This window comes from Crinia signifera, chromosome 3 (genome assembly GCF_055691185.1).
Source record: "Crinia signifera chromosome 3, ASM5569118v1, whole genome shotgun sequence".
Lineage (NCBI taxonomy): Eukaryota > Metazoa > Chordata > Amphibia > Anura > Myobatrachidae > Crinia > Crinia signifera.
Window position 1 is genome coordinate 301,551,399 of NC_139219.1, and position 24,290 is coordinate 301,575,688.

The following is a 24,290-nucleotide window of genomic DNA, read 5'->3' on the forward strand; positions in this document are numbered from 1 at the left end:
GGCCAGGCTTACCATCTGCGGGTCTCGCAGGATAGCTTCCATGCCGAACTTGCCAGACTGGCCCCCTGTACAGAACAGGTGCTTTTACTCCTAAATAATGTAGAGACTTTACCCCATTATAAACTGATCCCTGATGTATGAGAACTGGAATCGCTTATTTGCAGCTATCATAGGTGTATTTGATTGTGCATTGAGGCTGATTCAGACCAAATTCGGTCCTGTTTTCGATGGGGGAGGGGAGGGGGGTCTGCGCATGCGTGAAGATGGGAAGGTGCAAATCACCTGTGCAAACGCCCTCTGTCAGAATCACACTTGCTGAGGCATTCGCAGGAATGGTGGTGGGCAGCGTTTTGTGGGTGTCCCCATGAAAACGCTGGATGTTCCCCTGGGGTTGCAGGTGGGTCGTTTCCTGCTCGGAGCAGGCGGCTGAATCCAACATTGCAAGCGAATTCAATATACATAGTAAGTGGTATTGATTGCAGAATCTCAAGGGGGTGTGGTTGCACTATTCCTGCATTCTCTGGCAATCTGTACCCTCTAGTCACCCCTACTCATTAGAAATTAGGGATGGGTGGCTAGTATTAAGGTAGGCCGACGGCACCCTGACCTCACTATCGACACTTTTCGTATTATGGTTTTGTATCTTACGAAGTTTTTAATATTCTAAAACAAAAAAATTTCATTTAATTATTTTTAATCAGTAGAGGTCTTGATATTGGCTAAGAATGTATAATAAAAAAAAAAAAGGTTGACCTCCAGTAGCTGCTGTATTTTCAGTTATAATTGCCAGGGGTAATATAAACAGTGGACCCTCCATTTGTGACTGTCACATCTTCAGGTGGTGTCTCAACAATGAAGGATGAGGTAACAATTGAATGACCTCCGCTATTGAATTACTTGCATTACTTACATTTAGTGGACTGAAGTCCGTTACAGGTACTGGGTTTTTTTGTTGTGTGTGTTTTTGAACACAAAATCTGTGAAACTGCTTCATCGGTCTCTCCCACCAATGTAATATTCTCTCCAGAAAATAATTTCTATTAAACTGTATTCTTCAAGATGACTATTATGGAGATAATATTCATAATAAAAAAGTTTAATAAACATGAACTCCTAGATTGTTGAACATTGTGAATTTTTGGGGGTTTTTAGACTCCAGTTTATATTCCATGGGTAAGGTAGGCAGTTGGAATGACGGGTCTTGGGTCACAATGAAACTGCTAAACAAGCAGCCCCATACTACTCATTGGGGGCGGTTTTTGTTTTTTAACAGTTGCCTTCTGAAAAGTCAGTCAGGCACCAGTGGCCTGGGATATGTTTATAGCGAACAGGATGATAAAATACAGGGAAGGAAATTTGTGCAGACTGATATGCGGAGTTGGGTGCTGCACCATACAGAAACAAGGTCTACTAGAGTTTAGGAAGTGCGTTGTTTGATGTACATTACAGCACATTGTTTTGTGGGCATAGATGATCTAAGTGACCAGTGCAAGACTTTCAGTGATGCCCAGTTTTGTTACCAATACCTTGTACAAGCCACATTGCCGCTCTCCATTCTGGGCCCCATGGTTTTCCATATTTGTTATATACTGTAGGAAAGCTTCATCCTAAAACTTTGAACAACTCTTCCAGTTGGACATACAGTATGTAAGATTCATGGTGTGCTTACTCCCAACAACCTTGTCCAAATGTGTGTTCGTGCGTGCAAAGGCTGAGCTTGGGTGTGCAAGTGTAAACTAAGGGAAGATTTGTCAAACTTTTCCCAAAGGTTAAGTAGAGTTTTCCATAGCAATTATTCGGACTGAACATCTAATTGTTCTACATAAATGATTGCTAGAACCAGATTGTTTTAAAGAATACTTTCTCCACTTGTCGTCTTTAGAAGGTTTGATACATCTCCCTCCAAGTACTGCAAGTTCATGTAATTGCAACAAATGTGCTCAAGGCAGAAAAAAATCCTGAAGGTATAACGGCCTTCAATCCTCTCCACTAAAACTGCCCTCATGAATGTTTGCAATTACTTCCTTGCTACAAAGTCTATGGGCCATTGCCCTATCCTAGATGTCCTCCTACCACTCTGGCCATTCAGTCTGTCTCCGTTCATGACACCTGCCCCCCCCTCCCAAGGTGAGCTTATCCTTGTTTGTCTCTGCTATCTTTTGTCCTTGATGTCCCAGTACTTTCTTACACTTAAAATGTCTAAGATTTAGCTGATCATCTTCCCACCCTCCCGTGTAACCAAATTCCCACAATCTCATTCTCCATTGAAAACACAACCATCTCCTATAGCCGCAAGGGTGCTGTCTAGGAGTTGTCATGGAATCCTCAATCCACACATTCAGAACCTTTTGCAGTCATTTAGTTTCCATCTTGAAAATGTTTCTATAATTAGACCCTTTCTCACCTGGGATACTACGAAACCCCTCATCCACTCATTAGTTATCTCCAGATTGGGCTACTGTAACATCCTCCAATCTGACATCCCGGATTCCACCTCTTCACGCCTCAATGCTGTTGCTTGGCTCATCTTCTCCAACCCTACTAGGCCTCCCCACATCGACTGCAGAAAGCCCTTCTATGCCTCCCATCTCCTACAAGCTCTACATCGCTTCTCCTTCCAATTATTATTCCATCCCAGATGTTGCCCAAGATGCTGCTCCCTACCTCAGGAATTCTCTCCTTCCTCCTATCAGACTCTCTATCTGCAAAACCTCAAAAGCATCACTTCTTTGTCAAACCCAGCTCTCTCTCATTCTATTCATCTGTTCTGTGCTGACGATCTACCCCATCTTTGTCTACCCATCCACTTTAGAATAGAAGCTCTCACGAGCAGGGCCCTCTTCCCTCATGTGCTTTTCCTTCCTTTAATTATACTATCATCTACTCTATAAAACAGCACTTAACCCTCTATTTATGCCACCATGCTGCTGAGCTGCGTTGTAAGAGAGGAGGTATGCAACCTCCTCAGTCCGAGCCCCCCTTCTTTGTAACTGGAAACCATGTAGAGTTTAAGCACTAGTGGCTCAAACTCTTATATGCATGTGCAGATCTCAGTGCGTCGTGCTCTACTGCGCATGTGAAAAATGCCAGGGAAATGGCCGCCATGCCTTGTGCTCTTGCTGCTGCTGACGCGGAGCTTCAGAGAGGTGAGTAGTAAAGAAATGGTTTGTGTGTATTCTGGAGCGTGTGTGTGCCCCACACTGCACCCATTATAGTTGTACCAGTGCTGCTGCTTATTTGAGTGTTCTGGCTGCTGATCAAGTACATAAACAGCACTGTAAGTCACGGTTTTCTTGTTTGCTCATTTGTTTATGTACTTTTGTAAGGATAGTAATTACTGCAGGAAATATTTCCATTGGATTCATAACGGATTAAACCGATTTGAAAGGGTTTTGTATTTAATTACTTTCCATATAGTGAATACAACTTTTGCATTTATTAATTAAAGTTAAGACCTTCACTCTTGGGTATAGAATATTTCATTGCAGTACTATACAAAGTAAAGTGACTTTATCATTTACGATCAATCAAGTTGCATCCCTCTGCCAATGTATTCGCCACGTATACCTGGCTCGTATACTTGGGTTTGTTAGATGCGAGCAATGTGAGACGACCATAACTCGCCATAGCAGGAGTACGATTTTTGATGCACATTTATTTTGTGCATATGCTCACTGTGTAGAGCTGTGCACTTTAGTATATTCTGCATAGATATCTGTAAGTGAAACTTGGGCAAGCATTTAATAGCAACCCTCTCCTTATAGTTGTGCTCTGCCACGTGTACTACTTGCTGGCTCTACACGAGTAGTACAATAAACCGGTTTCCTTACAGTTGGGGTGTTGCCAAGGACTGCATTATAGCCGTAGCAGGGAGGGTGAGCAGCTGGAAGTGAACGCAATCCGGAGTGTTTGTGCATGGAGGGCGCAAAGGAGAGTGGGAGGTGAGCCAGGGGGCATGTTGTGGACAATTTGGTCCTGCAATTGGGTAATTTGGGTGACCTACTGTACGCACACGTGGCATTCCTTGTGAGGCTTGTGCAGGAGGAGTTCACAGCAAGTTGTAATGTGGATGCATATGTGCGTGTCTAGGGATGTGGTGAATGGGTGCATGCTTGGAGGTAAGACGTGTTGATTAAATTCTATTGTTCGAGATGTAAAGGCCACAGAAATGAATGCACGTTAGATCTTCTGCCTCTGCAGCTTTGACTTGGTATTTATACAGATGGCTGAGCAGTTATGCCAACATTCACATATACAACGGCCCAGGTGTATCATTTCTCACTAACCGTCTGAATAGAACATGGAATTATGCCTACAATTCTACAATGCGTTCTACGACCGTATTTACCCAATATACAAACTGTAGCAAGGCTGTAGAGTAGGGTCATACTCACCCGAGGGTCACTATTCCCTTGTATAGGATGTAGATGATCTATATCCGTGATTGAAGAAGTACAATAGCTTACATGTAACATTTATTTACTGGCTCGTATAAGTAAATGTCATTCTACCATTAAATGTCATACTTAAGCCGTGCCGATAAGGAAATGATTTACAGCCTATTACTGCAGTGCCTGCTAGGAAGGATAGAGTCCTATAATGTTCCGTTGGTTTATATCATGTCTCACATGCAAGTTCTCTCTGGGAATGAATTGCATTGTGTGCAAAAGAGCTATTCTCACATTCAAGCAAAGACCTATCCTTTATTAGGGCGATGGATGTTGTGCACGTACCTGCGGTATCCACCGCACACGTGTGTAAGGAAATATGCGTCAGGGTGGGGCTTAAGAAGAATCAATCGTTCCATGCATGGTATAGAGCCGGCACACCGGTGCCTCTAGTTTTCCTGTGCAGAGAATTTAAGCTTGCAGGGCAAGATGGTTGCAGTCAGTTGCATGCAATGGCCTCCCCAGTCAGTGCTGGAATAGGGGATTTGCTAGATTAAATTTAAAGAGGGGCAGGAAAGGAGCCTGTCCCTGTGTTCTGCTTCGCTGGGGGTCTGTTTAGAGCTGACAGCACTGTCCCATAGGCTACAATGGGCTACCATCTCAGAATAGCAGTAGCTCCGGGACCTGATGCGATACTGCCCGATGTATCCATATTAATACAGTGGGCAGCATCACTTCCCCCATGGGGCAAGCTGCTGCCAGCTGGAACGGATGGATCGCAGCTTCCTGCTGCAGTCTCTGCTAAATGCATTCATGGGATACTAAATATTTGCAGCTAGCCGCAAATATTCAATAATAAATGGGCCCCTCAGTGAGTCAATGTTTTCTGGATCTACATCGCTGTTGCGGAGTCAAAAATCAGATCTGTGTTGTCATTTAGGTGTGTATACACGCATCGATTTTTACTTTTTGATTCGATTTGCTTTTGATTTCCCCAATTCCACCCCCTTTCGATTTGGCCTTTGCTTTCCATTCAATATTGATTTCGATATCGAATTAGATTTGCATTCAAGGCACATTGTACACATTTCATTTACGGGATCGAATTCTATATTTCCTTGCCTGCACAGTCCTATTTTTCTTTTCGACATAGAGAAAACGGGAGCATGCATCGAATCGAATGCAGATCAAAACGTCTAAAAACCATTCGATTTTCTATTCGATTTTGCTTCTATAAGCAAATTCGGATTGAAAACCTGCCAAAATCGAAATAGTGTGTGTGTGTGTATACCCCTTTAGTGAGCTGCTAGAAATGAAGTCCGGTACGATGAACCTGCTTTTCTACCTCCTTGGTTGATCGGTGTCTCGTCTTGTGTCATTTTGTCTATGTCCTTTTCAGAGCAACTGGGCTTTACATAAAATTGCCGGGAGAATCATGCTGCTTTCAGACCGCAAAACCTGCTTTAGACCAGGTATTTAAACCGTTTTTTTAAAACGGGTCAGAGGAAGTTTACCCCCTTTCACACCGCATCTAAATACCTGGTCTAAAGCAGGTTTGCGGTGTGAAAGCGATACAAAAAACGGCTTCTGCTCCCCGTGCACTGTGGCCGGTCCTGGATCCAGGGGGTCCTCCCGCAAAGCTGAATAATTTATTGGGGGGGCGGGGGGACAGGACTCGTTCGCCGTCCTGCACTGGCCAACGGAGGACAGGAGTGCACTATAGAGGCAGAAGGAGTGACTCCCAGCAGTGACAGCAGGACTCCGGTCCCGACATCCTGACCACGCCACCACCCAGCCCCGCCCCCCCCCAATAAATGAATCTGTTTTGCGGGAGGACCCGCCGGCAGCGTCTCTCCCCCCTCGCACCCCCAATAAATTAATCCATTTTGCGGGCAGCGTCTCTCCCCCCTCGCCCCCCCAAATAAATTAATCAGCTTTGCAGGAGAACCCGCGGGCAGCGTCTCTTCCCCCCCCCCCCCCCCCCCACTGAATTTGAGTCTGGGAGCAGGACAGGAGCCGCAGGACAGGCAGCGTCTCGTTCCGGCGATACATACAACCAGACACTGGAGGTATGCACACGACGGGGTGGGGGTGTCCTCCCGCAAAACAGCACGGTATGGACACGGGGGGGAGGGGGGAGAGAGGCTGCCCGGGAGTCCTCCAGCCCCGCAGCATGGATCCTACCTGGGCAGCACAGCGCAGGGGGTCCCTACAGTATGTTATATCTGTGGCGGGGTCCCTGCAGCGTATGGGAACTAGTAGCTGCGGGGACCCTTCCACCGATATAACATACACTGTAGGGACCCCCTGCCCCCAGTGCGATTATTCCCCTCCCTGCGCTGCCCAGGGGGGAGGGGGGGGGAAGGAATCCCGTTTCAGATCAGTTTTGACACCAAAAAAAAAACGGGTCTGAAACGGGTAGGACCCTGCTTTTTTACCATTTCCAAAAACCGTTTCAAAACGGTTAAAAATCGGCAAAATACCGTTTTTTTAGTGCGGTCTGAAAGGGGCATGAGAAACCACACCGCTCAGTCCTCTTTGCAGGACTGTGCATAGCTTGTTAATCCTCTGCCCTTGAAATCACCATCGTTGTAAATCCTCAGAGACGTTAAATGTAAATGTTTGTTAGCACTCAACCATTACAGTCAAAGTAGAAATTAATTCCATCATTAATGTGACTTCCTGGACAGCATCTTCTTCTGCCAGCTGAGACCCACATGAACAAGTTTTGATCCTGAAGGATTCATTTCAACTGTATCATTGACCTTTCAGATACACTTTAAGCATTTATCTTCCTTCCCCTGGCAGGTATTTTGGTTCTGACACCTTATAAGGCGTTATGGCGTGTTCTTTCATTTTCAACCTGCAGGAAATTAATGTCAAATATACAATTCATTATAAACTGTATTGCTCAGCAACCTATGACCAAAAAGCACTCGGGTGTTTAATAAATAGTGTACAGGCCTGTCTCTGGTAACACACATTTTTAACTCGAAGGATAGCTATGGTATAGCTAGTGTTGGCAGCATTATCACTGAGATTCACCACTGGCAGGGGCAAAAGACATGAAACCAAAAAGTACTTGACTTCAGGGGGGAAAAAAATATTTGTTTTTGCTCCATAAAAGTATTTACATTTGTGAATTTTTAATAGTCATTTATTTTGCTGTTCAGAATTTTTAGTTATTAATTAGCGTGAAGTCAATGTTTTTAGTTACACTGTGTGTAAACCGCTGGTGGTATGCTTGGCTGATATTCAGTAGTATAGGTGCCCATACACGTGCCGATTCCAGCGCCGTGATGTGTGCTTTGAGGTGCGTGCTCCCGCAGCATCTCATCGCACAGTACAAAAAGTATGTGCTGCACATACTTTTTGTACTTGCTTTTTATCGCATCCCATTGCATGCACAATGCATGCCATGCGATGCTATTTAAGCTCAAAACGCACGGCCGAATCGGCACGTGTATGGGCACCTTTAGTCAGATCTGTACTCAAATGGAATAGCACCCTCCAGTGGTCACCCTTTACATATTTACCAATTACTTTTGGACAGATTATTTGAGGCATTTAAATGTAATTTATATTTTATCATTTATTTTTTTAAATCAAGTAATTGTTTTGAAACCATCTTTAATAATCCGTTATCTAACATAATGTTCAAGATCTGCGTGTCTCTTCTGCACGGATCACTAGCTCCCATTCATTATTACAGGACTTTCATTGGGCTCTCCCACCCTATGGAATGCCCTTCCACGCACAATAATACCCCTTTTCCATCTGCATGCCGGGTCGCATCCGGGATTTTGTACCTGGGTGCGACCAGGCTTGCAAATCCATTCACACTAGAGTCCCCACCCGCCATAATGCCGGACGGGTAACGTCATCGGGAGGTGGGGTCGGGGAGGCGCTAGGAGATGAGAGCATCTCCCAGCTCCGGCTTTTGCACTGTAGTGAACGGGACCCGGGTCTCATCGACCCCGGTTACCCCTTTACACTACACAATTGTTCAGTGTTCAATCCTGGTCGCTACCTGGGTAGAAATGCCGGGTATCACGACCTGGGTTCTTTCTACAGGGAACATTTCCACCTGCCTAAAATCCCAGGTTTTGCGCGCTCCCGTGCAAAAACCCAGGATATTTAGGCTATTGGAAAAGGGGTATAAGACTCTCTACTAGCTTACAAACGTTCAAGCGTTCCCTGAAAACTCACCTCTTCAGGCAAGCCTATCCTATTTAAGTACCACACGCATAACCCTCTGAGGCACTTATGTATTATATAGCTTTTCATCTGGACCTGCGGGATGCAGTTAAAATCCCGACACTTTCTCCCTCCGTGGGTGTCCACGACACCCCTGGAGGGAGAATAAATTAGCGTGGCGAGCGTAGCGAGGCACCGGGCCTGCTGTGTGGCGAGCGCAGCAAGCCCGCAAGGGGGGGGGGGGCGATCCACGTCCGTCCACCTCCCCCCCCCCCCCCCCCCCCCCCCCCCCCGCCCCCTTTTCGGGATTCCGGGATCCCGACTGCCGGGATTTCATACTGAATCCGGACCTGTAACGTGGTGGGACTGCTATGCTATTACTGATGCCTGTCCTTGTGTTTCCCTCATGTATCCCTATAGATTGTAAGCTTGCAGCAGGGCCCTCCTACCTCTAAGTCTGTCTGTTGTTACCCAGTTTGATTTATCACTGTCTACTATTGTAAAGCGCAACGGAATCTGCTGCGCTATATAAGAACCTGTAACGGAATCTGCTTTGCTATATAAGACGCTGTAACTGAATCTGCTGCGCTATATAAGAAATTGTAAATAAATGTGTGGGCCAGTTTTATTGACCCTCAAATGTCTTATGTGGTGAAAGCCACAGCTGGTACAGTGATGGTGTTTGTCACTCATTTACCTAGACCCTGCACAATCTCTTCTGAATACCTTTTTTATATATGCCAAACAATAGATAGTGATTCTACATCCCCATTCTGTCCTCCGATCAATATGACTTAATGTCTTGTACAGACTGTTGAAGTTTTGCATCCAAAATAGGATTTATGGTGTCCTGAAAGGCGCGCACCATGTGATCATAAGTCAATGGTGTCCCAGGTGCCGGGGGAGTGTATGGGCTGAACAGTTCAGGCTGTGTCAGGGGGGGAGCAATATCCTCTGCATAACTTACAGGGAGTAGGGAGTGCGCTGGCTCCATCTGCTGCGACTGTGTCTCCTTGCTGCACACCGGCGGCCATCTTGGGAGGACCTCGCGGCGGGGCACTGTGCTGGCGCTGCGGCTTTCCCTGGGAGAGGAACTTCTCCATCGGCAGTGGTGGGGAGTCAGCGGGACCCTCAGGGAGGTATCTGGGGCTTTCAGGTTGCAGGTGTGCGGCTTGCTGATGCTGGCTGGCCGGGGCGGTCACGGAGCTCAGCACCCTGCTTCCACACCCATGAGAGCCGGAACCGGAAGTCTGATATGAGGCAGTTTAATGGCCTGCTCTGACGGGAAATTCGACTCAAATAGAGAACATGACACACTTTGGATGTATTGTTGCATTGGGGCAGATATATTAAGCCTGGTAAATTGATAAAGTGGAAGGTGATAATGCACCCAGCCAATCAGCTTTGTTTAAAAAAGGACAGAAGTTGATTGGCTGGTGCATATCACCTACCACTTGTATTAAGACTGGCAAAGTGATAAAGTGGAAGGTGATAATGCACCAGCCAATCAACTTCTGTCCTTTTTTAAACACAGCTGATTGGCTGGGTGCATTATCACTTTCTACATTATCACTTTACCAGGCTTAATACATCTGCCCTTTCTTGATTATTGAACCACCCTTCTTAAGTGGTTTTATTTGGTAACCTAATCCCACCCTTTAGCTGTGAGGTACCTGCTAATGCAAGTTCTGCATGTTTAGAAGGCAGTTGAATGTGCCACCTATTCTATTCTCCCTCTATGGGGGTCATGGACCCCCACGAGGGAGAATAGCCGGTGGCCGTCAGGAACCCATCTGTCTGTTTTAACAGTCGGGTTACCGACGTCGGGTAAATGACTGTCCAGCACCTGAAAGAAATACGGGTGTAGTAACTACCCAATACTTAAAGAACAGCCGGATAATTTATATAGTGTGGAGTGCCTCAGTGGCTATGAGCAAACAGCAATACCTCTCCTGGTGACATATGGAGGCAGGAGAATCCTGCGGCAGCAATTGAAGAGAGCGTCTGGTGCGGCTCCAGATACACCCGCTCGTGTTGTTCTGTCTGTAACATGACAGTTAGGAGCTGTGGGGAAGCGCAGTAGATCACGGTTTAGCTAGCAGACTTTACAAAAGGCTTTAGAGGGTAACTTCACTTCTGGATATTGTTTCTGTATATTCAAATGAGAGATCTTTTAAAAAAATATATATTTTTCCGACACAAAGTATAATTATATATGAAATTCTCTGCAATTTCATCCCCTCACATGAGAGTATCAGACAGATGTCTCCTATCTGCCTCCCATCCCCGTGCCTGAAAATAATGCCTTTAATGTAGAAAGTCTGCGAGACAATCATTTCAATGTAATTTGCCTGATTCTTGGCTCCGGGTTAATGCTGCAGGGAGTCTGTTGACCGTAATTACTTTATGCAGTGTACGTCAACCGATGGGGCCTGTCTTTTGTGAATGGCATCCGCACACGTCTCCAGCAAGGTGAGATTGGTGTGTCTGTGCTAATGATCGCTCTGGTTTCTCTCATTCCTTGCTCTGCCATTGTGTAATTTAGTCCTTGTTGAATTATCTGTTGTAAATAGAAGCCTACTCTTGGTTTGGACATGAGAAGGCTAAGCCCTAAAGAAGCTTTGTGTTGACAGTTAAAGGACATCTGGCATGTAAGGGATACGGAGATAACCGATGACCTACTGAACGGATTAGATTTGGCTAGAAACAGTGTTAGTACATTTTATACTGTCATTTGGTCACTTTGCTGCTCTTACAGGGTGATCTCTTGCAGACTGGAGCTACAGCGTCATCTGTTATCCAATCCCACCCCCTCATCTGTTTTTGTCTTTTAAATGATTGACAAATATAATGCTTTTTACTGCGCCATTAAAGATAATGTTCACTCTCTAATATAGTGTTTCCTATTTATATCTAAATATATGGTTGTGGTTATTTTTATTAATCTTGGTTATTAGTATTGTTTTATTTCTGGTTTACTATTACTATTATTTTTTAAGGGAATGTTTGAAGGCTTTGGAAGTAATGGATAACCTAATAGGATGTGGAAGTGTGTTCCACTGGTCAGGGAAATCCTGTAGATAATCTGAAGACAACAGCGCAAAGACTGTCTGTGTGGTAGTGAGGTGGCGGTCATCCGTAGAGCATAGAAAGAAGAAGGGTTGATACCTAGGAATTAGGTTGGAGGTGGGTTGGCGATTTGTATAAGGATAGGCGGGGCTGAGGCTTGGAGGTCAGTGAGCAGCTTGGACTTTGTTTTTGTAGCAAATTGAGCCAGAGTAGCAATTAGCAGAGGGTCAGCGGGGTACAGTAGATCAGCTAGAGAGGAAAATAAGACAGTGTTGTGTTTGAAATATTGAGGCATACAGAGGTGGAACCAGGGAAAGCCAGCGAGAAGGAGCTTACAGTAACCCAAGCTAAGAGATAATGGGGGACTGAATGAATTGAGAAAGTTTGCTTTTGAGTTGAGAGAAGGCGTACTCCTGGATATTGCAGAGGTTGAATCAGCAAGAATGGGAGAGAAAATCAATACTCAATAATACAAGATACCTTGAGAGAAGATGGAGACTGTATTGCCTTCGATGAATAGGACACTTGGAAGTGTAGAAAGACATTTCAGTTTGACATCCCAGAAAATGCCGAAACAGCCAGAATAAGACCTCTGAGAGACCACTGGAAACACAAGACTGGAAAGTGGCAAGCGGTCATTTGAGGACAGAGAAATGTTGGTGTCTTTAGAGCATAGATAATACTGGAGGCCAGGAGAACTGATTAGATCACAAAGGGAGGTAGTGTTGAGAGAAAAGAGTGTTAGGCGATTATTGGGGTACACCGATAGGTAAAGGTAGAGGGGGATGGAGGCAGGAGTAGATACAGAAAAGTAGGTGATGTTAGAGTTGAGCAAGGAGAGGACAATGTGATCACACTAAACGTTGTACTACAGCATCTTGTAAAATGCTTTAAGTGGTACTTTTACAGGGGTCGACCAAATAGCGTCTAACTTTCATACAACTTTTCAACAATCAGTTGGTATTACAGGAGAAAGGAAAGGGGTGATGAGGCTGGTTGTGTGTGGTAGGGTGCCCATAGGAGAAAAGGGAGCAGACAATCTGCAGACACCTGGTTGTACAAAGAGGGGATGGGCTAGCAAGAGGGTAGGATTGTGGGGGAGATTAGGGCCAAGACCCTGTCATCAGAGGTAGGTTTAACCTATGGAAATAATATCTATGAGGGTGTCATTATATATTGCATTTTAATTTACTCTTCAACAGTTAGAACTTATTTGACATCAAAACCAAATCAGTTGCATTTTATTTCAAAGATGATTGAACTTTCAGTTAAAATGAATGAGGTTGAAGATTCATAAAAGTCTGAGTTTGGATGTTTGTATTAATGTAAGTTACTAAATATATTCATTGGGTCGATTTGCCTAGGAGAGGAAGTTTTGAGAGCTAAAGTTCCAACCAACAGCTCCTGTCATTTTTCAAACATAGCCTTTAACATGACAGGAGCTGGTACTACTTTTCTCTCATTTATCTCAAAGAATTAGTAAATAGACCCCTTTTCTGTTTTCTGCCATGTCAAACAGAAATTGCATATTGGTAGAAGAGCACTTATGTCTGATTTTGTATTTCTTATTCGATTTAAATTTGTTCTCCTAAATCCTAGATTTAAAAAGTAAAATTAAATGGGTCATGTTGTAGGTTCTATATGTATAAGCCAAGGATTCATTATATAACACCAGTAAATGCCACTACATGGAAAAACTAGTTCTCCATAGATTTACAATAAAAACCTTAGGTTAAAGGACAATGTTTTGGCCTATGAGTTGACATTTCCTACTAATAGGTGTCACGCTAACTTTTTTAGTTGCTTCGAAACAATGAAGACAAAGAAGTTGAGGGGGTTCAAGTTCTACACAATCTCTGGCAACATCACCAGTGTATATGGCCAAGTATGATGTACTCCTACACCTGATCTTTTGTGTGACGTAATCGTGACCCTTTCTTATGCACACCTTGCCCTAATATCGAAAATCTGGCACCTGTGCCAATAGAGCCTAAAGACAGGCCCAGATTTATGGGCAGGACACTTGTAGACCAAGGTTCGATGCAGAAGATCAAGGCGGTCTCTCTTGTTTCCTTATTTTAATAGTTTTCTGCAAATTTGCATTCTGAAGAGTTGTTGTTAGTTTATATGTATATTTGATTTTGTCAGTAGTAGTGAACTTGGGTGCAACTAAATCAGCATAGGTCAATCTATTCTTATCAGTCATACGGTGAAGCAGAAAGAAGTCCTTTTCTACAGTATAAGTGGGGATAACGTAGCCGGTGTCCTTGGCTCTTGCCAACGAAGGCTTACTATCCTTTCCATCGGGGTGCCTAGATATAAAGAAAAAAAAGTAAAAAAAGAAAAAAGTTCTGCTCTTGATTTTTTTTTTTTTTTACTTTCTTGAGAAAATTCTTTCTCAAGGTTCACGCATGAAATGTATCTGTGGAAGGACTGCTCATTACTCTTTGCATAATCAGGGATATAGTTTTATATAATGTTCTCCTTTTGATGTGCTGTTTGTGTAACGATATCTTCCTAATCTCTTCGATGTGGGAATGAAATGCTGGTAATCAGGCTTTAATTCATGTGAACGAGAAGTGGATCCTCGTTTCTGAAAATTAGATTGCAGCTGAGCACTTCAAAAGTAATTCTGCCAATAAATTGCTTCTACTTTATTTAGGCTTATTTGCCCTCTTTTAAAAGGATTTTGGTAAAAATACAGGAAATGCTAGATTTAAGTCTTAACATTTATGGTAAGGTCCCCCGGACATTCTTGTAATAGATAGATTTAAAATAGGATTTGTCGAAAGGTCTAGACTTGTCCCAGTGTTCTCAAACTAATATAAAGGAGGACAATTTTCACTTCCTTTTCAAGTCAGGTTGGGTGTTGACTTATTAGCTACAGGACAATCAGGTTTATGTGAACCATAAGGAAGGAGGAGGATAGTGTCTGCGCTCACTCTATCATTCAGTACATGCAGCACCACTGCAGTCATCTACAACTGTAGGGGTACATTTTACTTAAATGGGTGTTTTATTGAAGATGGGATGTAGCCAACCAATCCAAATGTATAACTCTATCTCTTTTAGAAGGTGCTATTTAAATAAGTGTGTTTGGTTGCTAGGGGCAACATCACATCTTCAATAGAACTCCCATCTTATACCCTCATTCATACCCAGGATTAGGACACTGATCCATTCCAGGAGTGACCCAGCATTTGCGGTCTGAAAGCTCCCAGTGTGACCTAACTTATAACCGGGTCGGTGACTTAATTTGGGGGTTTGGTTGGAGCGATGGAGCGTCGTTGAGGGGCAGGGGAGGAGGCAGTGCTTGGAGCTGACGGCGCGGCCTCCTCCACACCTTAGAGTTAACCGTTCACACCGCACCATACCCCAGGAAGATCCCCAGGGTTGAAATATTCGGGCATTGCATCTGGCATTTTCACCTGGGACCCATTCACACCAGCACTACACCCAGGTTGTTCCCGGGGCCAGCCCAGGAAAAAAGGCTGGTGTGAATGGGGTACTAGTAAATTTACCCTGTGGTTTTGCCTTTTAATTCATACATGTGGTTCAGAGATCTTTGACCAACTTCCCCAGCACACATCCGGCCCACACGTAGAATCAGAGATTTATGCTGAACCAACATCAGACTATTATTTTAGGCATGTTACTAATAGATCTTTCTGTAGAATTTACAGCTGCAAAGTTCTTTTTGCCATCAATTAAAAATAAAAGGATGGTGGAAGTTAATTGCTGTACTCACCATGAGCACACAGATTAGTATCACCACTTTGTTCTAGGTACCGTGCTCCCTCCATGCCTCCACCTGTTACCTTTCACTCGCCTGCAGCTTGTTTTTCATTATATCATCACAAGAGGACACTGCCAACCACAAGGTGGACACACTTGTTCCAGAAATACTTTATACTACTGTGATCATTCCAATTATCTGACTGGTCAGCGGTTGTTCTCTTCACTAAACAGTGGTGTGCACAGATGAACAAGCTTCTCAGTGGAACATTAGAAAAACTTTTTCATCTGAATAATAAGTACTAAAACAATTCTTAATGGCGTTTGCTGGAGTAAAAAACACCTCACTAATGATTATTAGGATATAAGCCTGATTCCTTATTTATAAAAATGGTATGAAATATTATATTTATTTGGAAATACTATATCTATGGTCTGCTCTGATGTGAGGTGTTATACCAAGCTGCTGTCACAATACAAGGGAGTCCCACTCATACTTATATAGAAAATAAGGATAGATGTGACTGCACTAAAGCGTTCAACATTAAAACATTGAGCTAGATTCAAAATATCCTAGTATTCATTAACAAAACACATGTATACAATCCACATATAATGGTACATAAAAAAAAAAAAAAAATTAACCCAACTGGTTGAGTCCTGCTATTGCACTATATAGTTCAATGATTATCCGTTCCTATTATGACCATTTCATAGGTCAAGGACCGCTGTAGGGCAAGGTATAAAGATTTGGGAGCACCTGGTTATATCCAGGAGCCTCCAGAGGTTTCTTCCCCGAGGGTTAGATGCAAGTTCACCAAGAAAGAGCCTCATACAGTATGTGGTGGTTGCAAGAGTCCAAGGGATGATTCGGTCACAAGATCTTTGTTGTTCCAAAAGCGCATAGCAAAGGCTATGGAATGATAAAGACCTTGTGACCGAACCAGCCCTTGGATTTTTGCAAAATTGTCCCTGGAACAACTTATTGGGAGTCTAACATTTAAACCTAAACCACCCCACTGACTGACTTCCTTAACAAAGCCTCATTACACGCGTTGGACAGGACAGAGGGTGCATCATCTAGTGCTGGAGTGTGCCTGGTTAATCTATGTCTTGGAGACCTGATTTTTACACACTGGTAATGTACATCAACTACCTTCTGCTGTTGGTGCCTTAACACCAATAAGGAAACACTCCTTCATTGCCATTATCAAGGTTAGACTCTGATTACCCTTTGATGCACATGTAAGAGGTTTAACAATAGATATCACCTTTATCTCCTGACCTGACCCTCCCTTCAAGTTATTTATTTCTTTGACAAAGGTGCATTGGAATCATTTGAAGGATAGTCGGTTACCTAACAAAATTATAGTCCGTTGCACAGTCTAATTACTCGGTCTATAATAATATATTAATATATATTTAAGTATCTATTATCTCGTACCTTTGTACTCATACTGCAACACGATCTTCCAATTTACACCAACATAGCCATGATATTTGAAGAATCCAGCATTGGACTATTCGGGTATCTAAGTATGTGTACGCGTATACTGAAATAGTATTACTTCCTTTTTTTTGTGTTAATTGTTGTCGTTTGGATAATTAAAAGAAGTAGTAGCGAGGACCATACACCATTCAGTATTATATTCTTTTACAAATGGAATTCACCCCAAACACTAACCAGTTCATCTTTTATGCAATTGCTCACTGTTTCTCGCTTTATTTGAGATCAGATTATATCAGATATTTGATATAGAATAGGTGTGTAATGGATATTTGCCGGTTTCAGAATACCTGAGCTGAACGCTTGTGGCAGACTCTATTTATAGAGCAGCAGGTATTTTCCTGGAATTGGGTAAGACCAGCTCGGTTTCCTACATGACTGATTTACTGCTGTGAATTATTGGAATTAAATACACCATGTGACTTCTAGGAAGTACTTTTTGTTGATGGTACAACAAGGTTTTGAATAAATATTCTACAAAGAGGAAAGTAGAAAATAACTGCATAGGTACCCTGTGTGTAATTGTAGATTACCACATTTTTTAATATAGCAATAAATACAGATATTTTTAATTTAATTTTTTTTTGCGTGAATATTGTGTACGGTCACACTTGATGATTTGTTATTTTAAGTGTTAAGGTTCCCATGCGCTAGTGCTACATAGGCTTTTTTTTTATTTATTTTTAACGCAATTTTGTGTGGTGTCAAATCATATGTCCTTTACCTACAATTCTGATCCAATGCACAGTCCCATGTCATATGTCGTATCCGCTGATTCTTCCTGATTGTGGCCAAACTGTGCATATTGTGAGTTATTGCTTCCTGCGATGTATCGCAAGATACACATGAAGTTGACAAATTTAATGTCCCGCCTGCCGATCGGCAAAAAAGGGTGTGTAAAGGTTCCTGGATTGTCGAGATACAGCCATGATCGCGACAAACCACGGCCGTTACTCAAAACTTTCTGTCGATCTGCCTCTTCAATTCTGTCTGAATAGGCACCAAACTTCCCCCGTCGGAAATAGCGGCGGGGATTGAATGTCCCCCTAGATATTTACTAGCGAATTTTCAGATCTTCCCATCTTGATAGGCTTATCATTTTACTAGAAATGGTCTGTAAATCTGCTGATGGTTACCATGCACTAGCAATCTACAGCCCTAAATGATCTGTGAAACCAAATGTGTTGGACCACCCGATTTTACCAATCACAGTAATTTTTTGGGGTTGGAATCTGCAATCTATGAACCCCCATACATTACATTGGCAGATGATTGTATAAATAAAGCTATACAATCATCTGCCAATCTCCACATTGCCCCAAATTATTGCAACATGCCTCCATTTTGTTAAACTGACAATCTTGGAAAATTCCAACTGATGGAAAGTCTGCAGAAACCAGCCATACTGTGTTGGCCCATGACCAGTTGTGCATATGCGCAGTATGGTTCCATTGCCAGTTATAGGTACTTTGCATGCTTTTTTTTGTTGTTGTTGCATTGGAATCTGATTCCTGCCCATAGTGCAATAGCAATCTTTTATAAGCTTAGTGGCTAAAATAGTCATATAAATTTGATTTGAATAATAATCCTAGCATAGTACTAAAAGCTAAATTTAATGGAAGAGCCTTTTCCATTGTAAATAAGAAAATTGTTCCTGGGGCTTTGAGTGAGTGTAATATTGAATTACTGATTTAAGAATGATTTAGTATCTGTGGTAACTGACAGAAATGACTATATGACATTGAGTTGTTAAATCTGTTTAAATTTGATTCAATTAAATACAACTCTAAAAAAAAGTAAATAGAATTAAATTAGGCCAAATAAGTACAGTAAAGGAAGCAGTCTCCTCCTCCCACAGGAGGCCAGAGTCTCCTCCTCCCACAGGAGGCCAGAGTCTCCTCTTCCCACAGGAGGCCAGAGTCTCCTCTTCCCACAGGAGGCCAGAGTCTCCTCCTCCCACAGGAGGCCAGAGTCTCCTCCTCCCACAGGAGGCCAGAGTCTCCTCCTCCCACAGGAGGCCAGAGTCTCCTCCTCCCACAGGAGGCCAGAGTCTCCTCCTCCCACAGGAGGCCAGAGTCTCCTCCTCCCACAGGAGGCCAGAGTCTCCTCCTCCCACAGGAGGCCAGAGTCTCCTCCTCCCACAGGAGGCCAGAGTCTCCTCCTCCCACAGGAGGCCAGAGTCTCCTCCTCCCACAGGAGGCCAGAGTCTCCTCCTCCCACAGGAGGCCAGAGTTTCCTCCCACAGCATGGGTACATTTTCTTAGTAATCCCTGCATAAGGGCTCTATAGGGAATAATAGGCATTACAGCTTTAAAGTCTAGATTGGCAAACTATAATATTTGCTTTGTGCACATGCCAGTGAGCTAGCTACTAAGTAAACCCTATCTGAAACATAGGTGAATAAACCCAGTTTCCACTAACATGCATGTGCCTGAGGTCTTGGCTGTTTGGTACTTGCCCCATCACATCTTATTAGCTATGCCCATATTAATAGCCTGTGCAGGACTTAAGCATGACCCTTCCAAATCGCTGCAACCACAATGAATTTGTAATGGGAGGAATTTTTACTTTTGATTTCTGCATTCAGTTTGTGGTGAAGTGACAGTAGGCCGTCCGCAAAGACGAGGCGCCGAGTGCTTGGCTGCACATTTGAACACAATCCATCTATGAAATAATAATGAGGATGATAAAGTGTAGTGAATTGCTAATTGTTGTCAAACCCTGCTGTGTATTAGGAATGGATGCGGGAAGAGTACAACAATCTTTGCTTACCAATAAATTTTGCAGCCACCCAATACCATCGTTGTAACCACAGACCTCACAGCGAGTGTGCCTGTGGGGGGGGGGGGGGGGGGGGGATGGATACTTACCTACTGACGAGGCCTCTAATAGGGTTTGGAAGTATTTAACAGGCATTAGAAATGGGCCATGAGGATCAGCAGATGCAGATGTCTTTGCAGTGCCAATGTTTCATGACATTCTGTGCTAGGATTGTATATACACAAATCCTTTTGTTGATACTTTCTATTAATGTATTGCGTTAATACTTTGATTAATTAGTTGCCTCGGGGATGGTGGAAATGCTTTTGCCAATGAATCCAACAGCTTCATTCAAACTCAATACATTTGCGAAAATGAAGGTTTATAGATGAGAAACATTCCTCTTGTGATAGAAAACCATCATCTTGTAGGAGATTGTAATGTCAAATTGTCTGATTTAGGCTTGGGCAAGCAGATCTATTTCCTAAGAAAGTAAAAACAAGAACGAAGATTTGTATTTATGTATTTGCTGTATTTAAGTGCAATATTTAAAGCTCTATGATCACCAATTGGTGCAAACTGAAGAAAGCAAACCTCCCATTAAAAAATTACATTTCATTAACCTAAACCACTGTGGTAGACTGAGCAGGGACTTAATATTTACCAATGGTCGGTCTGTTTCTTAAGGCGGGTATTAATGGTGAATCTGCCCAGTATTGTGGACTGTGGTGGTTCCCACAGTCACATGGCACATGATGCAGTAAGCAGAGAGGCTTTGACACTTCCCTCTGATCTGTTATCAATGTAATCTCACACGCCTGTTCACCCTCAGGTGACTTGTTAGTAGTCTGAATACCCGTGTCTATCCGATACCTGCTGAAAGTATACTTAATGTGCTATTTTGGAAAGGAAAGTGTGGAATTGCTGATATTTCATCTCCATGAAAGCAGCTTCTGATCAGTCCTCAAGTTTCAAAACAAGCAAAATACGTACATTGTGATGAGTTTTGAAAGCTGGGCGCACAGTACAGTTCATCAATCATGTAGGTTTTCTTTGATCTCTCTTACAAGTGTTTGATTTTCTCCTACAGACAGCCACATGTACAGCTCTAGCTGCATCAGCAGTGCTGAGGGGCTGACGTGCTAGGTCTGGCAATCGTGTCTTTACCAGACATATATGTTTGCGCACACCCGCTGGTGTACTATGCGATTATATTGATCACCAGTCGAATGAACAACTTATCACATATCTTGCAGCTAATATTATGCATGGACGTCTGCTGAGTGCCCTGTGTTTTTTTTTTATACTGTTAACTGGTTTGTGTGCCATTTGTATATTCTCCCTGTACTTGAGTGGGTTTCCTCTTGGTACTCCACTTTTCTACCACAATCCAAAAATATAGTGGTAGACTAATTGGCTGCTGCCAAACAGAGAAGATTAACACTAGTGTGTGTGTGTGTGTGTGTGTGTGTGTGTGTGTGTGTTTATTGAATGCCAAGGACAGCTCTTTCGATAAGCGCTGTCCATTGCGATGCGGCTCTGGATCTGGACTTCCGGTTCTGAAACCCTGGAGTCACTCAGACAGCGCTGCGATAAGAATAGGGAATCGCCAGTAAAAGCTGGCGTTTCCCTCCACATCACTGACCCAGCGAAGGGGCACTAGAGCATATGGAAATGTAGTAAAAACCCGATAACGGGGGTTTTACTACATTTCTGTTTTAGAGCATCCTGGTCACCTGGTAATTAACTGGTGTCCTCTTATTCCCCATATGTAGCAGACTGATGTTACCCAGTCCCAGTGTTGGTAATATCCATTAAGCATTGCGTATGCTTCCTCCATCAGGTCTAAGTGAGGATATAATGGAAATCAATAACTTTCACTGCAAGTCTATGCAACGCAGGGCTCATGTGCAGAAATGTATGCTACACGGCTGTTCATTGCAGCATTAAAAGCTATTAAACAAAAGGACACTTTCTGCCTGGAGTAGCTTCCTATTTCCTAAAGACCATTTAATTGTTAACACTCCACACTACTTTGAAGTGCTGTATGTATGAAACACACACTAGGCTGTAAAGACTGTCCTTATATAACTCCACTTGGAGCCTATAGCTGGGCATATATGGGATCATTTATATGCTATTGCTCTAGTTTTAATATGTAATGGTTTGTGAATAAATGTGATTTTATTGATTGTTATTGTTTATGGTGGACACTTTGAGTTGCTGATGCGCCCCTTTAGTGAGGTTGCGCGCCATCACGCTCGTTACTAGGCGCAACTACAAGGGTTGTTTTAATGTGAGGGAGGACACTTATAGCTTCACCTACGGGGCAGCACAGATGGTGTAATGGTTAGCATTACTGCCTCACAGCGCTGAGGTCATGGGTTCGATTCCCAGCATGGCCCTAACTGTGCGGAGTTTGTATATTCTCCCCGTACTTGCGTCGGTTTCCTGCGGGTACTCAGTTTTCCTCCCACAATCCAAAAATAATAATCTAGTAGTTCTATTGAAGATGGGAGGTTGCCTATAGCAACAAATCAGATTTATCATCTTTTAGATTAATAGAATTAAAAATAAGTAGAATCTGGTTGCTATGGTCAAAATCCCATTGTCAGTAGAACTCCCATTTTAGTGAATTTACCCTACGGTCTCCTCATCCCTGTAGAACGTAAGCTCGTATGACCAAGGTCCCCTCTACTTCTACCATCACCTACTCCCTACCACTGCACCAAGCCTTGGGTTCTGCTGCCAAGTTCTGTACTCTGTCTCCCTTTTATCTGTCCTGTCTATGTACTTTGTAGGGTACTGCGGATCCTTAGCGGGGCCATATAAATAAAGGATGATGATTATACCTAAAGCGTTTCCAATGATTATTTCTAAGCCAGCAGAAACGGGCAATTGGTGAAATTGTAGCATTTTACTTAAGAGGCGACAGATGGAAGAACTAAAGGACTGTGGTAAAAGCAAATATATTATACATACGGTAATACTAGCGGGGCTTAAGTATATTTGCTATTAAATTTTTGTTTTTAATAACCAAAGTAAAGTGGATGAATTGGACACAATTGAGGATTAAACCAGGTAGAACGCTCAGTTGGCCTCTAAAAGGGAAAATAAAAAGCAGTCTCCAGCTAGATCTAAATTCAGCCGAGTGATCTCCTCGCTGTAGACGTGCAGTCTTAACACATTTGCATATACGCAGCTGGCTTCTTTTAATTAATTAATGGCCATGCAGGGTCTAATTTCCTGCTCATATGTTTTCTATTTTATTGGTGAGCAGCTGTGTATATCTGCATTAAGCTGTGTGTTGTGCAACCCCAGAACAGGATGTGTATTTGGCAGCGTTGTACCATTAGAAAATTGAAAAAGCAACAGGATTCGTTCCCACTGCAGCGTCTCTGTGTAAATACACTGGCAGGAACTTTTAATGAAGAAAGAGCGAGGCTGTAAGAGCTCGTCATCTGCTAGACCGTAAAGCTGGGGGAGACTAAAAACCCGCTTACTTTGTCAAAGGTCTGCCTTCCTTTTGACACCTGTGTGGTATGGAGACTTGACTTAACCACTTGAGTTACTTTCGTTTCACATCCTGAAGTGTTTTTTTTCTCTGTTCTGGTGAATCGGTGATAATGGGCTCTGCTAAACCGTCCCATGGTCGGGGCAGCCATCATTTTGAGACATTGACGGCATGTGACCTAAAATATTTGCACGCCATGAAGCCGATTCCTTCCATCTTATTTGACCCTGAGTAAGTTAAAAATGTACTCGGAGACTTTTTGCTTGTTTTTTCATAATGTACTAATTTTTAAAACTGTGCTCGTTTCTTATTCAGGGCAGCAATGAGATGTTGTGGGAATAATAGTAGGGTGGAGGTGGAAGTGGCTGATTTTGTGTATAAAAGTTAATGCGATTCCTATGTGGCAATGGGGCAGATGTATTAAGCCTGGTGAAGAGATAAACTGGAGATAAAGTGGAAGGAGATAACGCACCAGCCAATCAGATCTAAACTGTCATATTTAAAACACAGCTGATTGGCTGGTGCGTTAACTCTTCCAAGTTATCTCCACTTTATCTCCAGTTTATCTCTTCTCCAGGCTTAATACATCTGCCCCAATGTTTCAGTTGAGCAGAGTGAATAGTTTACTAAAGGTAAGGTGACATCACAGACAATGCATGTAAATAGTTTTACCTGCACAGTCACAAAGATTCTTCACCATCACTGTTCACCCTGTAGGGCACTAACATGTAGAGTTGCTCAAACCAGCGATGAGTTTGGGAATGCCTGATACAGACCATACATATATATCATTTTGCACAAGTGTGATGGTTTTCCCATGTATGTCATGGGTCCTTGTATAGCTTGTCTGGCCATCTCCCACAGTGTAACCTTACACTTGTGGATGGAATTAAAAACACATGGGCCTGACTGTTAGGGCCCTACACAATCTTTAGGATGCTGCAACCACGTCATTTTCTGTCAATCGTTCCAGGCCTGACCTATTCCACCCAGGGTAATCCTATGTAGTGAAACCAATACGGTTGCCTCACCTGGTGCCTTTCATGGGGATACGGTCATTAGGTCAACATGGAGTTTCTCACTGTTTATTTGAGCCGACCTGTGCCGACAGGCGGTATTT

At 43.1% G+C, this 24,290-nt stretch overlaps 1 protein-coding gene across 3 annotated transcripts in view; it reads left to right on the plus strand.

Moving 5' to 3' along the window:
* Positions 1–24,290, plus strand: part of HPCAL1 (hippocalcin like 1) — a 131,037-nt gene that overhangs the window by 95,389 nt on the left and 11,358 nt on the right. Inside the window, exon 1 of one of the 3 annotated variants that reach the window (XM_083178546.1) lies at positions 23,091–23,401. The exons of the other annotated variants lie outside the window; for them this stretch is intronic. The gene's annotated coding sequence lies outside the window, so the exon portion shown is untranslated. Of the gene's footprint in view, positions 1–23,090; positions 23,402–24,290 lie in introns of those variants that run through there. 3 annotated transcript variants of the gene reach the window in all.